Raw genomic sequence first — 13,210 nt, 5'->3', positions numbered from 1 at the left:
AAATCATTTAATAAAAATTCTGTATACAAATGCTGGAAACCATACAGTCACTTTTACTTAGAATGTTTCAAAATAATCAGAAGGACTAAATCTTTACTTGTTCTCTAGTTCTTGTTTGTGCAAAGGATTAAGGCTATGAGCCAATAATGAGCTGCTTCATGTACTCCAGGATTTGATTCTCTTAATGTCCATGTGCCTACTGCACAGCTTTGAGCAAGTCACTTTCACAACACTGCTCTGTTAGCTCAACAATGGTCTCTTGGACTGTGTGTTTAGTAACCACCTTTGAACCTGTAACTACCACACATCTCACCTAATCATTTCATTTTGTTACACAAAATATCATTAAAGATAAACAAATACAATTAATTTACAAATAAACTATGCTTCATCTGAAAACCTGTCATGAAAGCAGTGTGGCACACAGTTTAACATATACTACCTATTCTGGAATTCTGCTTCCAGTAAGATAATGCTATGCCACTTATGCTAAGCAGGTGTGTGTATGTATGCACACAAGTACACGTATAAGCATAAATTGTTCAGAAGTGTGCGTTTATATATGTATATATTATGTCCATACTAACACATACACATGCGTGTGGGCACACACACAAAACACTTATTTGTGTATTGGGAAAATAACCTCATCAACAGAAAGAAAAAACATCTTTAATGACTGTCAGAATGCAGTGGGCCTCAAACTCCAGAAGGTCAAAGCAAGGGGAAGCAGCTCTCTATCCATGGATACCGCAATCTGGAGTTACACTTTTGAGTAGCAAGCAGCGCCTGCATAGTGTAGTGTAAGGGACTTCTCTTTCTCTATATATAAAAGAAAAGTTTAGTATATCCTTATGAAAGATCCCTACAATGTGGTAGCTTAAGTTTGAAAGTCAAATTTTACTCTGAGCAAATCACTTGAGACTGTGCTCTGTATTGCCAGTGGGCTTATGATTAACAAATATATATAAAAAAAAAAATAAATAAATAAAAAAAGGCACCACCAGGGTTTCCGGACTCCATACAGTTTTATTTAGCACAAATTGTTAAGCGCTTTCATCAATCCAAGTTGACTTCATCAGAATAATTACTCCAGCTTCATGATGAATCACACTGCTCAGGAAATCAAGAAACTTCTGATTGTAAGGCTCATCACAAAAGTGATAACAATCACACAAAAAAAATATAAGTCTGAGACAGATTTTTTTTTTTTTTTGTGATTATTATATATTTTTTTGCGATTATCACTTGTGTGGAAACACAGTGAGCTAGAATGGGACAAGATATGTTTGGTTCTAGAACTTATGTCCATAGTTCTAGACCATAACTATATTTATTATGAAGGCGAACATTTCAGACAAATAAAGGGCGTTGCCATGGGGACGGCTTGTGCCCCCATATTCGCCAATTTAGTAATGGTTGATTGGGAAGAGACTATGGTTTTTAACTGTGGATACTATAAATATATTAAATATTACTCACGCTTCCTAGACGATATCGACATTTTATGGGATGGTAATCAAGAGAGCTTGAATGACTTCTTGGACTATTTGAACAACAGCAGTGTATTTCTTAAGTTCACATCCACCAGTAGCAGTGATGGAGTAGCTTATTTAGATACTTTTATATAGAATGGTGAAGATCGGTTTAAGTCCACAACATATAGGAAAAACACATTTACTAATTCATATTTGGAATACACTAGCAATCATCCCAAAAAAAATGGATGTACAATATTTTTAAGGGACAGTGTATTAGGGCTGTAAGAATGACTTCTGAACAGAAAGACATCATAGAGGAATTTGACTACATCACTGAATTATTTAAAGAAAGAGGATACAATGTAAAAATGATGAAGGATGTGAGGAAATATGTTACTATGGAATGGGGAAAGAAATGTATCCCAACATTAAGGGAGAGATCATAAATACTGATAGAAGGGAGTCTAATGGTGCTTATAGTAGAGCTTGCGTTTTGGAATATGGTCCACATACGAACAAAATAAAAAATATTTTAACAACTAACTGGAATGTTTTGACGGTGGATCAGGAAATGGATATTTTAGGCCCCAAACCAACATCTGTGTACAAGATGGGGAGAAATATCAAAACCTACTTGGAAAGGGGTATAAGAGGTATAGAATTAGAGAATACCAAGAAGCTCACCACCAAATGTGGTGCTTGTAACCAATGTCTTGCGATTAATGAGGAAGAAGGAATAGTTTTGGACAATGTCAATAGGACCTGACTTAGATTTAAACAAGGCAATTGCAACACAAAATGTGTTATTTATTTGGCAAAGTGTGGGGTTTGTCCTGGATACTATATAGGGAAGAAAGAGAGGAATTTTAAGAAACGTATATATGCTCACCTATATAGTATCAGGACGAAGGATATTAATAATGCCTTTATAGGCATGTAGAAATGTTTGGGGCAAACCATAGTTTTAAGTTTGCGATATTGGAGAATGTAGTGTTGGACCCTAGAGGTGGTGATCACAAAAGTATTTTGGCATACAAGGAAGTATGGTGGCAGTTGTTAACTGATGCCTCGGGTTGACCAACAACATTTCTATTAAACCCTTACTTACAATTAGATAGAATTACTACATCAAACTGCCTATTACAGTGGGGGTAGTAAATGTATAAATTTATGTTTTATTTTTTTTTATATATCAATATATTTATTTTATCATATACAATTGATATAAGTTATATGTTTAGTATTGTATATTAATATTTTAGTTTTTAGGAATAGTTATTTATAATTAAATGACAGCAGTCTTTAGATGTTAAATTTTATAAATTTATTGGTACATTTTTGGTAGAATTCAAATAGATCAAAGTAGATTATTGATAATTAATTTAAGAGTATTTAAATATGTTATATGTGTATTTTTTATCTTTAATATTATTGTGAACACTATGAATGTTTATAAGGTTTGTACCACTTTAAAAGGATTTGGCGCCAAAGATAGTATTTAAACTAATTGTATCTATTGGTCAAATGTTCTGATGAAGCTCACGTTTGAGTGAGTGAAAGCGCTTAACATTTGTCACAATAAATGAAGTTGCCTTTTCATTTTCTGATTCCAGTGATTTGTTACCAGCTTTGAAAATGACATTGGGTTATTACCTCTTCTGAGGACGGAGGTTGTGTTATTAGATAGTGGAAGTGTTCTGGCGAGTGTGGAGGTTGGTGTTCTTTTACCTCTGATTTATTTTGTTTATGGTGTGAACGGAACGCTATACTACAGTTTAAATGTACAGGTACAGAGATTCCTGGATTTTGTAAACACAAACACCTGGACCAGACTGTCAATACACCAACAAGGGGTTCAACTATAATGGATATAGTCCTCACTAATATGGGAAATACTGCACACCCCCTAGTGTAACGTCTTCTCTGGTAAGGTCAGACCACAAAATGCTGTCATTTGAAGTAAAAATAAAACCTTGAACCCCAGCTAACCTTAGAATATTCGGGAACTGCTCTAAGGCAAACTTCATACTATTAAATGATAGCCTGGCAAAATTTCAGTCCTCCATAAACCCTGAAAACACTGCTGTCTACGTAAAACTGTTCACAAAAACCTTATACTACCATGTCAATAACTGCATAGAGTCAGCTATACCCACCAGGAAGTACAGAACTTACTCAAAAGCAAACCATCCTGGTAGAATCACATCATCAATAGGCTGTATAACAAAAAGAAGAAATTCATGGCAAAAATTAGGAGGTGCAGCAACCAGGAAAATAAAAGCACTCTGAAACTAAACTCAGAGGACAAATAAAGTCTACCAAAACCACATTTGAGGTAAATTTGTCCTCCTAACCCAAGGGTAACCACAAGGTATTCTTTAGCTATGTCTGCAGCCTCAAACGCAATATACAACTGTATGCAGAACTCATTGTAAATGGAGCCACCTATACTGAGCCAGAAGATGCAGCAAGCCTACTGGCAGACAAATTCAGCTTCAGCTTTAACCCTCTCTCCACATCAACCTCCTCTCAGGAAATACCATCAAACGTAGTTCCCCCTGCTAATGCTAGGGAACAGGACCTTAATGCTCTAAGGCCAAGAACACTGCATCAGTGGGCCCAAATATTATCCCAAGATGCCTTTTAAATGTAGCCTCCAAATGGGCTTTGTGACTTACGTATGGAGGACAGCAACAGTCATCCCACTATACAAAGTTGGGCCATCTACAGAACATGGAAACTACCCACCCACAAGTCTCACTAGCCTCATATGCAAAGCCATGGAAAGAATCATCATGGACATGAGCAATAAAGACATAGGAAACCTTCAGACAATGGACCCAACCGAATCTGGTTTCATCAAGAGCAGGTCATGTCTACTCAACTTGGTGGACTTCTTTGAGAAGGTCAGACACTGGACCCAACCGAATCTGGTTTCATCAAGAGCAGGTCATGTCTACTCAACTTGGTGGACTTCTTTGAGAAGGTCACCAAAGCAATGAATGAGGGCAAAATGGTTCGGACTGTGTGTCTTGACCTGGCCAAGGCATTTGATACAATCCTCCACTCTGACATTGTTCAGAAAATAATAAGTTAGGTACAAAACCCTGTCACCCAGTGGATAGCCAGCTGACTCACAGACAGGACTCAGGAAGTTAGAATTGGAGAGTCCACCTCCATAAAGAGACCATTCACAAGAAGAGTACCTCAGGGATCAGTCATGGGAACGCTTCTTTTTTGCAATTATTTCTCTAAAGTCAAGGCCAACGTCAATGACTTCTGGCTGAATAAATTTGCAGATTGCAAATTAGGAGCCATCATTGAATCACCCACCAACAGAAACGTTCCCCAAGAAGGGCAGACACAGACAAATAACCAGTGCCAGAGCCATGGACTAAAACTAAATACCAGAAAATGTATAATAGCATCCTTTGAGAAGTCATTCAGTCCTGGTAACCATCGTATTGACAACACAGCCCTAAGAGCTGACCCAGCAGTCATGGACTTGGGGAAACACAGAGACAGTAATCTAACCTTTGACCATCACATCTACCTTAGTGAGGAAATTATTCTATGTTGTGCAAATTATAAACAAAAGTATGGCATCTAGGTCCAAGGAAGTCATTGTTCCACTGTATTCAGCTTTCATCAGACCTATCATTAAGTACAATACCCCTTTGGTATGTACCTAAACAAGGCATATCCAACAACTGGAACATTCACAGAGGTTCCTCACTAAAAGAATACAGGGAGTAAGTAACATGTCCTATGCAGACCACCTCAAGGCTCCATCCCTGTATTTAGTCTCTTGCAGGCTAGATGGGAGATTTATGCCTGCATACAAAGCATCGTCAGACCCCACTCTGATGGACCTTCTGCATATCTGCAAAACAAACAGCAGCAAAAGTACCCATTCTAAAGACTTAAACCCTGCCTGTGATATACAGGACCTGCTGGAGAGACAGATATGTATTCTAGAGACCACCCCTTCTCTGGAACAGGCTCCCCAACCATGTGAAGCAGAGTTCCTCCCTAATCCAATTTCAAGTGTAACTTGGACAATTGTATGGAGAACAGGCAATTCAACCTTGGTTTGGTACCTATGTCTCTAATGCACCCAGGCAGCCTGTAAATGGTTCATCTCCCAGTCCCCTGCTTGTAAATGTTCCACCACCCAAGCCCCTGCTTACACTTATAAAAGGTACAAGAACTTGTCAGAGATTTAGGAAGAATAGCTAGATTTAAAAATGCCCTTGTGGTCATTAGCCTAGTGAACTATGAACCTATGGGTGATGGACAGACTTCTAGCCAAGGGTCCCTACGCACATATGAAACAGTACATCTTGGTATCAAAACCAGATAGTTCCCAGATGTCTACATACTAGGGTTGACACCTTTTCAAATAACAGAGATTTTAAAGATTAGAACTTACCATAAGGGGAGGATAATAGTAGATGGGATTAACCTTATAGTTAAATAAACTGGAGTAATATGACCACCCATTTAAAGAAACTGTGGTGGTGACGTATACATGGCATTAGTATTGATAGTGAAGTGGAATTGTGTAAAAAATAAATTGCTTACAGTTAAAGGGGGAGTAGCCCCTCATACACACAATGACTACATCTAATGAAATACTGACTCTACTACTTAAATAATAACTGCATTTGCTTAAAGTTAACACCATGTTTTTACTGTTAATTTTGGTTTATTGCAATCTAAATGGCATATAGAATTAGTCAGTAATGTGCATAAGGCGGGCTACTGCCCCCCCCCCCCGAACCCCCTACAATTTATTTTTTTTAGATTGCAACAGGGATTCCTAAATGTCAATTATACTGAGATTAAGGGGATTGGCAGCTCACCTTTTAGATGGTAGACCAGCATAACTGCTAGCTTTACTTTCTCTTTTATGAAATCAGAATCAGTCATCATGAAAACATTTTGCAGAGAACTAGTAATAATACAAAAAAATAAATGTTTGCTTAACATAACGGCATTTGTTTATGACTATAAGAAATGTTAAACTTCTTCATGGCAATTCCACATCATCTTACTCAACCTTCCTCTCACTTAGATTATTTATTAATCATACATTTCAACCTCTACCATATGCAATACATGAGCTAACTACTTTCTATACTGACATATTTACCCATTTCACTGGTGTTGCATCTCAGACTTGTGTTTTTATCTTGCTCCTCCTGCACTCTGCTGCATAACTATCACTTCCACTAACACATTACTTTTTTCTCAGATTTCACTATTTAAAAAGCAAGCACTCACAAATGGCTCTCTCTTCTTTATTCTGAACCACTGTTGTACCCACAGAAAATGTTTGCCCTGGCCTCCGCTGAACAGGGGCAACTTATGCTCCGATAAAAAAATTCCAAATAATAAATGCCAATCAAATAAACTCCTTATTTTTTCACATCCCTACAAGTTACACTCCTGCTAACTGCTGAAAAAGTATAGTAAACTGCATTTGAGAAACTTGGGAGTCAACCTGAATGCTTGCCATTAGGAAGAATTGACAGGCCTTGTTGCTTTACCAGAAATGGCCTCCACCTGTCACCATTGGGACTCTGGATCATGGCCAAGGCTCTCGCATCCTCCATTGTGCCTTTAACAGGCAATGTCCCAAAGACAAATCTTCTAGCATAAAAGATCTGTCAAAAAACAAATTGAAGGTCATGCTGCTAAACGCTAGGAACCTTAACCTAACAATGCACTCACTGGAGGCTCTCCTTGCACTGGAAGATGCTGATGTGCAGTCACAGAAACCTGGTTCAGGGCTGCAGACAGCACCCCTGCCTTAACAGGCTATATCTCATTCCACACATTCTGACACCAAAATGACATCAGAAACAGCAAAGGAAGTGGAATCTCTACCTTCATTAGAGACAGCCACATCTCCAGACAGATCTGCTAGCATGACACATTGGAACTACTCCAGCAGCAACTGACAGTTGGCAAGACACCCATCCAAATTATAGCCAGCTATACACCCCCCTCCATGATTCAGGACATTCACTCTTAACTGGATCTACTTGACCCCATCAAAGCACCCCCTACCACCCTGATCCTTTGTGACTTCAACTACCACATCATAAACTGGGTGAACTATTCCTGCACTAATGCACTCACTCAACGATTCCTCGACTTCAAGTCTAATGCACTAGACCAGCTTCTCTCATCTCCCTCAAGTGGAGATAACATTCTGGACTTTGTTCTCACCAACATGAGCGACTGCTACACCACCCCCATAGTATATTCTTCCCTGGTGAAATGAGATCATCAAACTGTCTCATTCGAAGTTTCTATCCCATGTAACCCCCCCCCCCCCCGACATAATCAAGCTAAAAAACTTCTTAAAAGCTGACTACAACCTCCTAAGGGAGGGTTATCTGTAGCTTCACACCACTGCCCCCCCCCCACAGAGGATTCAGACAACTATGCTGAACAGTATACAAGCACCTGTACAACTGCATGGCCTCAGCTATACCCAACAGAACTAAAACCTGCTCCTCATGAAACACAAACCTGTTGGGCAGACATCCTCTGTCAACACGCTTGACAACAAAAGGAAGCAACTGTTGTCCAGGGGTAAAAAGGAACAAATACCAAATTAGGAAAACTCCCTCCTTAGCCTCAACAAGCAAATTAGATCACTAGTGAAAACCTCCACAGCTAATGAATCAAAGTTAGCCTCCGAAACAAAGGGAAACCACAAAGCCTTCTTCAGTTACATCAGGAGCCTCCATGGCAAAGCCCAGGTTTGTTCCAAATTAGTACTTAGCAGTTATCACTTACACTGATCCTGCTGACTTAGCCAACCTGATAGCAGATAGGTTCAGTGCAAACTTTAACCCCATCCCCCCAAAGGCCCTTTCGACATCCCTGATGCTTGTCCTGCACCTTACATCTGCGTAGATCAAGTGTTAAAGGCCCTATCCAAGGCAAAGAACACAGACCTAATAGTATCCCAGGCTATATTCTGCGCCAACTCCAGGAAGAACTGGCTTCGCAACTGAGCACCCTATACAACCAAAGCCCAAGTACAGGCTTCACTCCAGCGGAGTGGAGAACTGCCATTGTCATCCCCTTGCACAAAGTTGGTGCCACTACTGAACTAGGAAACTATCACCCCACTAGCTTGACAAGTCGGATCTGTAAAGCCATGGAGCGTATTATATGGATTTCATAAACAAGGACATATGCAATCTCCAAGCACTTGGATTCTTAAAAGGGCAGGTCTTGCCTGTTGAACCTGGTTAACTTCTTTGAGACTGTCACCAAGGCCCTGGATGAGAGAAAGTCAGTACATACAGCTTACCTTGACTTGGCCAAGGCCTTTGACAATCCCCCACTCAAGCATCATTGAAGAGCTAACATAACTTGGTGTAAATCCTGATTTCATCAGGTGGGTGGACAACTGGCTCACCAACAGTACCCTCAATCTCAAAACAGGCACAAACACCTCCGATAGCAGACCCATCACTAGTGGAGTTCCCCAGGGAGCTGCCCTTGTACCCCTACTGTTTGCCATCTAGTTCTCAGAGGTACAGGCAAAGACAAAAGGCCTGTGGCTAACCAAGACTGCAGATGACCAAGTTGGGTGCTGTCATTGACACAATGAATGTTAACATATAGCAACAGGGTCTCACAGCAACTAATAACTGGTGCCAAAGTCATGGCTTCAAGCTGAACACAAAAAAATGTATCCTCATACCATCTGGCAGAAACACGGCCCCTACTGATTACCACATCAACAGCAACCTCCTAAACACACAACCTGTGGTGAAAGACCTGGGTACTCAGGCTGATAATAGGTTCATAGATAGGTTCATAGATTAGTACTAGGCTACCTGCCCTTATGGGCCATTTTAAGCCTAGCCAATTACCCCATGTGAGACTCAAACCCTGCACCTTATATCTGTAAGGCAAACACCTTAACCACATTCCCAATCTCCCACTAGTCTTACATTCGACCATCATGTAGCAGCAGTGGTCAGAAAAGCCTTTTACTTGGTTCATCTCATAAGTAAAGAGACTGCATCCAGAAAAAAAAAGAGATCATCAACTTTCTATACTCCTCCCTCATTAGACCAATAACTGAGTATAACGCCCTGTTTGGTATGTATCTCTCCAAATATCTGCACCAACTGGAAAGGACACAGAAATACCTCAAAAAGAAAATCCATGGCCTCCACACCTATCCTATGTGGACAGGCTCAAAACACTATCATTCTACTTGGTATCATACAGATTTGCTCAGAGGTGATCTGTGTCTCGCCTACAAGGCAATCTCGGACCCTGCCCTACTAGAGATACTCCATATCCGTAAGTCTAACTCCTCGTGCATTACCTGCTCAAAATGCCTGAATCTAATATGCGACATCAACAAAACCTACTGGAGAAACAGGTTTGTCTTCCAGAAGATGCCCGGTCTCTGGAATAGCCTTCTCATACACATCAAACATAGTACCACACTGATCCTCTTCAACAAGCGCAACCTTGATGAGTGGATGGGAAACCACAAATTTTTCCCAGGGGTTCCACCTGTATCCCTCATTGACAGGGACAAGTGCTGAGGGAAGTTTCATTTTGGGGATCAACTCTTGGCTAGGCTTGTAAGGGCCCCAGAGCCATTATCCTAGTAACCTTCCATGATCCTATGAACTGCTATTACCTCTTCCCCGCCCACATGGTGGGTCCTAAGTACAATTGCAGAAATACCCAGAGTGCAATATTTTTTTTTTTTTTACAAACCATTGCTATAAACGGTGCAAAAGCTGGACTACTCTTAACTAAAAGATAAGTCCTATGAAATTTAAGAGGCTACTGTTGTTTCGTATAATGTTAAGATGTTCACACATAAAATATATTTTCTACGCAGCATAATGTATTCATACAAATAAATAATTTTTAACTAAAATTTCAAGACATTTGTCATTTCTTCCTACCCCCCCTGACCCAAATGTCAAAACAAGCTATATCCCGCCTCAAATAGGATAGGTGTTAACAACAGTACATACGCATTGCTAGACATGAATGAGAAAGAGTACCATCAGCACTGTTTTTTTCTTATATTACGAATGGAGGAAGCCCTTCCTTTTTAATCACAGACTGCACACGTAAAGAAAGAGACGGATATAGCTCGTTACAGCACGACTTTCTACAACTACAGTGTACTTAAAGCCTGGAACTCTTACCCTCTAGCTGTATATTAAGGGGTCCGTGGGTCCTCGCCTTAAGCAAGTATTGGGAGGGAACTCAGTTCAGTTTCCTACGTTATCCAATTCAATAAGTTATGCAACAGATCGTAAACAAAATTGTAATTCAATTATCTAGTAGCAGTCTCATTTTCAAAAATTACAGGAGGACCGCCGAGCAAAAGACAAATGTGTAAAACTAAGCGCGCTTAACAAGTTTATCTGTGTGTGTGTGTGTATATATATATATATATATATACAGACACACTGTTTTACACTCGGTTACCAGAAACTCTAGTCCCAAGCTCTAGATTATACTCCGTGCGACAACAGTGAAGCAAGACCCACTTGGTGTAGTAGTCTGTCTGTTGCCGGCTGTGTAAAACTAAACAGACGTACAAAAGATAGCTGTGTAATATGCCCCTTTGAAGAAAATAATGCACAGCTTTTCTCAGTTAACTCCCAATAGCCATTATTATATCAGCACATTTCTAGAGACACTCTGATGTACCCTAAGTTCCAGAGGTAGTATTACTACTACGAAATTAAGAGCATCAGTTAAAAAAAAATCTCCTAAACTTGCTCTCCTCTTTTAAATTTCTGCGTGCAGTACCGTTTTTGAATATGCCATTTGCGTCATTCGCTCGCCTGACTTCCGTAGAGCAGAGCGGTTTGTTGCCGATAGAATGAATGCGGGTATAGGAAGGACCATTTTAAAGCATTGAGTGAATTGAATACTATAGAAGCAGGAATCACCGAAATTGTAAGTAGGACATTGTGTGCGTATATATATAAAAAGCCGTTTTATATAGGTAGGGGGTTTCCTGTGTGTGTGCAAAATGCCCACTTTAGGTAGAAGTTTTATGTACTAAGGGAGTTATTTAGTCACACCGTTAGAGAGAATCAAACCCTGCTCCCTTCAACTATAGCCTTATATGTTTTTGTGCAGTACCGTTTTTGAACATGCCGTTTGCGTCATTCGCACGCCTGACTGACTGACTTCCAAGTGCATTTTGAATCGGGAGGGAGCAGTCTGTAACGGGTAGAGTGAATGCACGTATAGAAAAGAAAGGAGCATATTGAACGAGTTAATAGAATATTATAGAAGCAGGCAAGGGACCCCCCCCCCCCCTCTTGATTTTCTTTATCTATGATGTGTTGAAATCGAAAAATGTACTGGTATTGTAAAACCGCACATTTTTCGATTTCAAAAGAGCTGCACCTGCCTTTCTTTTTATAATACTTCTTTTTCAGATATATACCAAAACGTGAAAGCGGCGCACTTGAGGGTTGCCACCTGTCCCACTTTGCGAGGGGCAGTCCCTCTTTGAGCAGTTGTGTCCTGCAAAAAAATTGTAAAAATGGCAAATGCCCTGAGATATTAGGGCAAAGTTATTTCCTATATTTTATGGAATAGGTGCATAAAACAGCTATTCTGTATCTGAAACACCTAAATGTTATACAAAACAGAATAAGCAACTAAAATGCTACAAGAATAAGCTGCAAAATCTTATGTTTGTACCACAATTATCCCACTTTGTGGATTTGAAAAGATGGCAACCCTACTTGAGATGAGTTGGTCAGGCTTCAGCAAAACGGTGCCTTTATTAGGTTTTTATTGCAATGGGATACCACGCTTTTGAACTGCAGTGCTGCCTGTTTTGCAATTGTTGCAGTTGGTGTTTTTGTGGTGGATTAAGGGTTGAATAGCTGGGCCTGGATGGGGGAAGGAAAATGCGTGTTAGGGAAAACTTCTGTCATGTCTTTATCATCCATTTACTAAGTCTATTACCTCAATTTGGAAAACGTTTCCTCTGGTCTCTGAGTAATCTTTCATGTTATTTTTCAGATTCTTGTATGTCTCATTGAACGATGGTACCCACCCACATTCTACAGATCCCATTGCCACCGTCCTCCATACCTGTCAACACTTAACATCCAGGCAAAGCAAAACATAATTAAATAAAAATGCCTCAGACCATGGGTACTTTTTAAAGGCTTTCACTATTTACTTAGAACTTCTCAATAAAAGTTCTAGTTTTAGAACGAATGGAGAAAAAGTTAAAGAAAAAAATTAGGGGTCTCCCTACCAAATCTGCATAGTTGGGAAGTGTAACTCCACTAGTTCAGTGACATGCCTAATAAGGTAACTGCTTAAGTAATTATATGTGGTGAATGCAAGTCACTTATCATGCCGTAATCTGAACTGCATAGTTTCTGCCTGTCTGTATCTATGAAAAAGCTGTCTCCAGAATCCATGGACTACAGTAAAATCAGTCTAAGCATTCAGTAGCCCCCTTTGTTGTTTTATCAAATTGATTGTTTCGTATTTTCTAATCTGACAATTTCCTGTTAGCCTGTTCCTTATCTGTTTAATATGATGTATCTTTTTGTAGTTATTTCTTTTTGATAACTATTTTTATTCTAACCAGAGTTGCAGGGGACAAAAGACAAAGCACCAAAACGTAACCAAGTAAAGGAAAAAACCAGACTGTAAGCAGGAGAACCAGCACA

General features: G+C 39.7%; 2 protein-coding genes across 2 annotated transcripts in view; one reads left to right on the top strand and one right to left on the bottom strand.

Annotated features, from left to right (window-relative positions):
• Positions 1-11,020, bottom strand: part of PAQR3 (progestin and adipoQ receptor family member 3) — a 1,198,746-nt gene extending 1,187,726 nt beyond the window's left edge. Inside the window, exon 1 of the mRNA XM_044061213.1 lies at positions 10,697-11,020. The gene's annotated coding sequence lies outside the window, so the exon portion shown is untranslated. The remainder of the gene's footprint in view (positions 1-10,696) is intronic.
• Positions 11,021-11,228: 208 nt separating this feature from the next.
• LOC122793324 (histone H3-like centromeric protein A) overlaps positions 11,229-13,210 on the top strand; it is a 94,622-nt gene continuing 92,640 nt past the window's right edge. The window contains exon 1 of the mRNA XM_044061220.1: positions 11,229-11,459. The gene's annotated coding sequence lies outside the window, so the exon portion shown is untranslated. The remainder of the gene's footprint in view (positions 11,460-13,210) is intronic.

This window comes from Protopterus annectens, chromosome 2.part0, assembly GCF_019279795.1.
Source record: "Protopterus annectens isolate FY-2018-M chromosome 2.part0, PAN1.0, whole genome shotgun sequence".
Taxonomy (NCBI): domain Eukaryota; kingdom Metazoa; phylum Chordata; order Ceratodontiformes; family Protopteridae; genus Protopterus; species Protopterus annectens.
The sequence above is the reverse complement of the archived record's forward strand: the minus strand, read 5'-3'. Positions and strand labels throughout refer to the sequence as shown.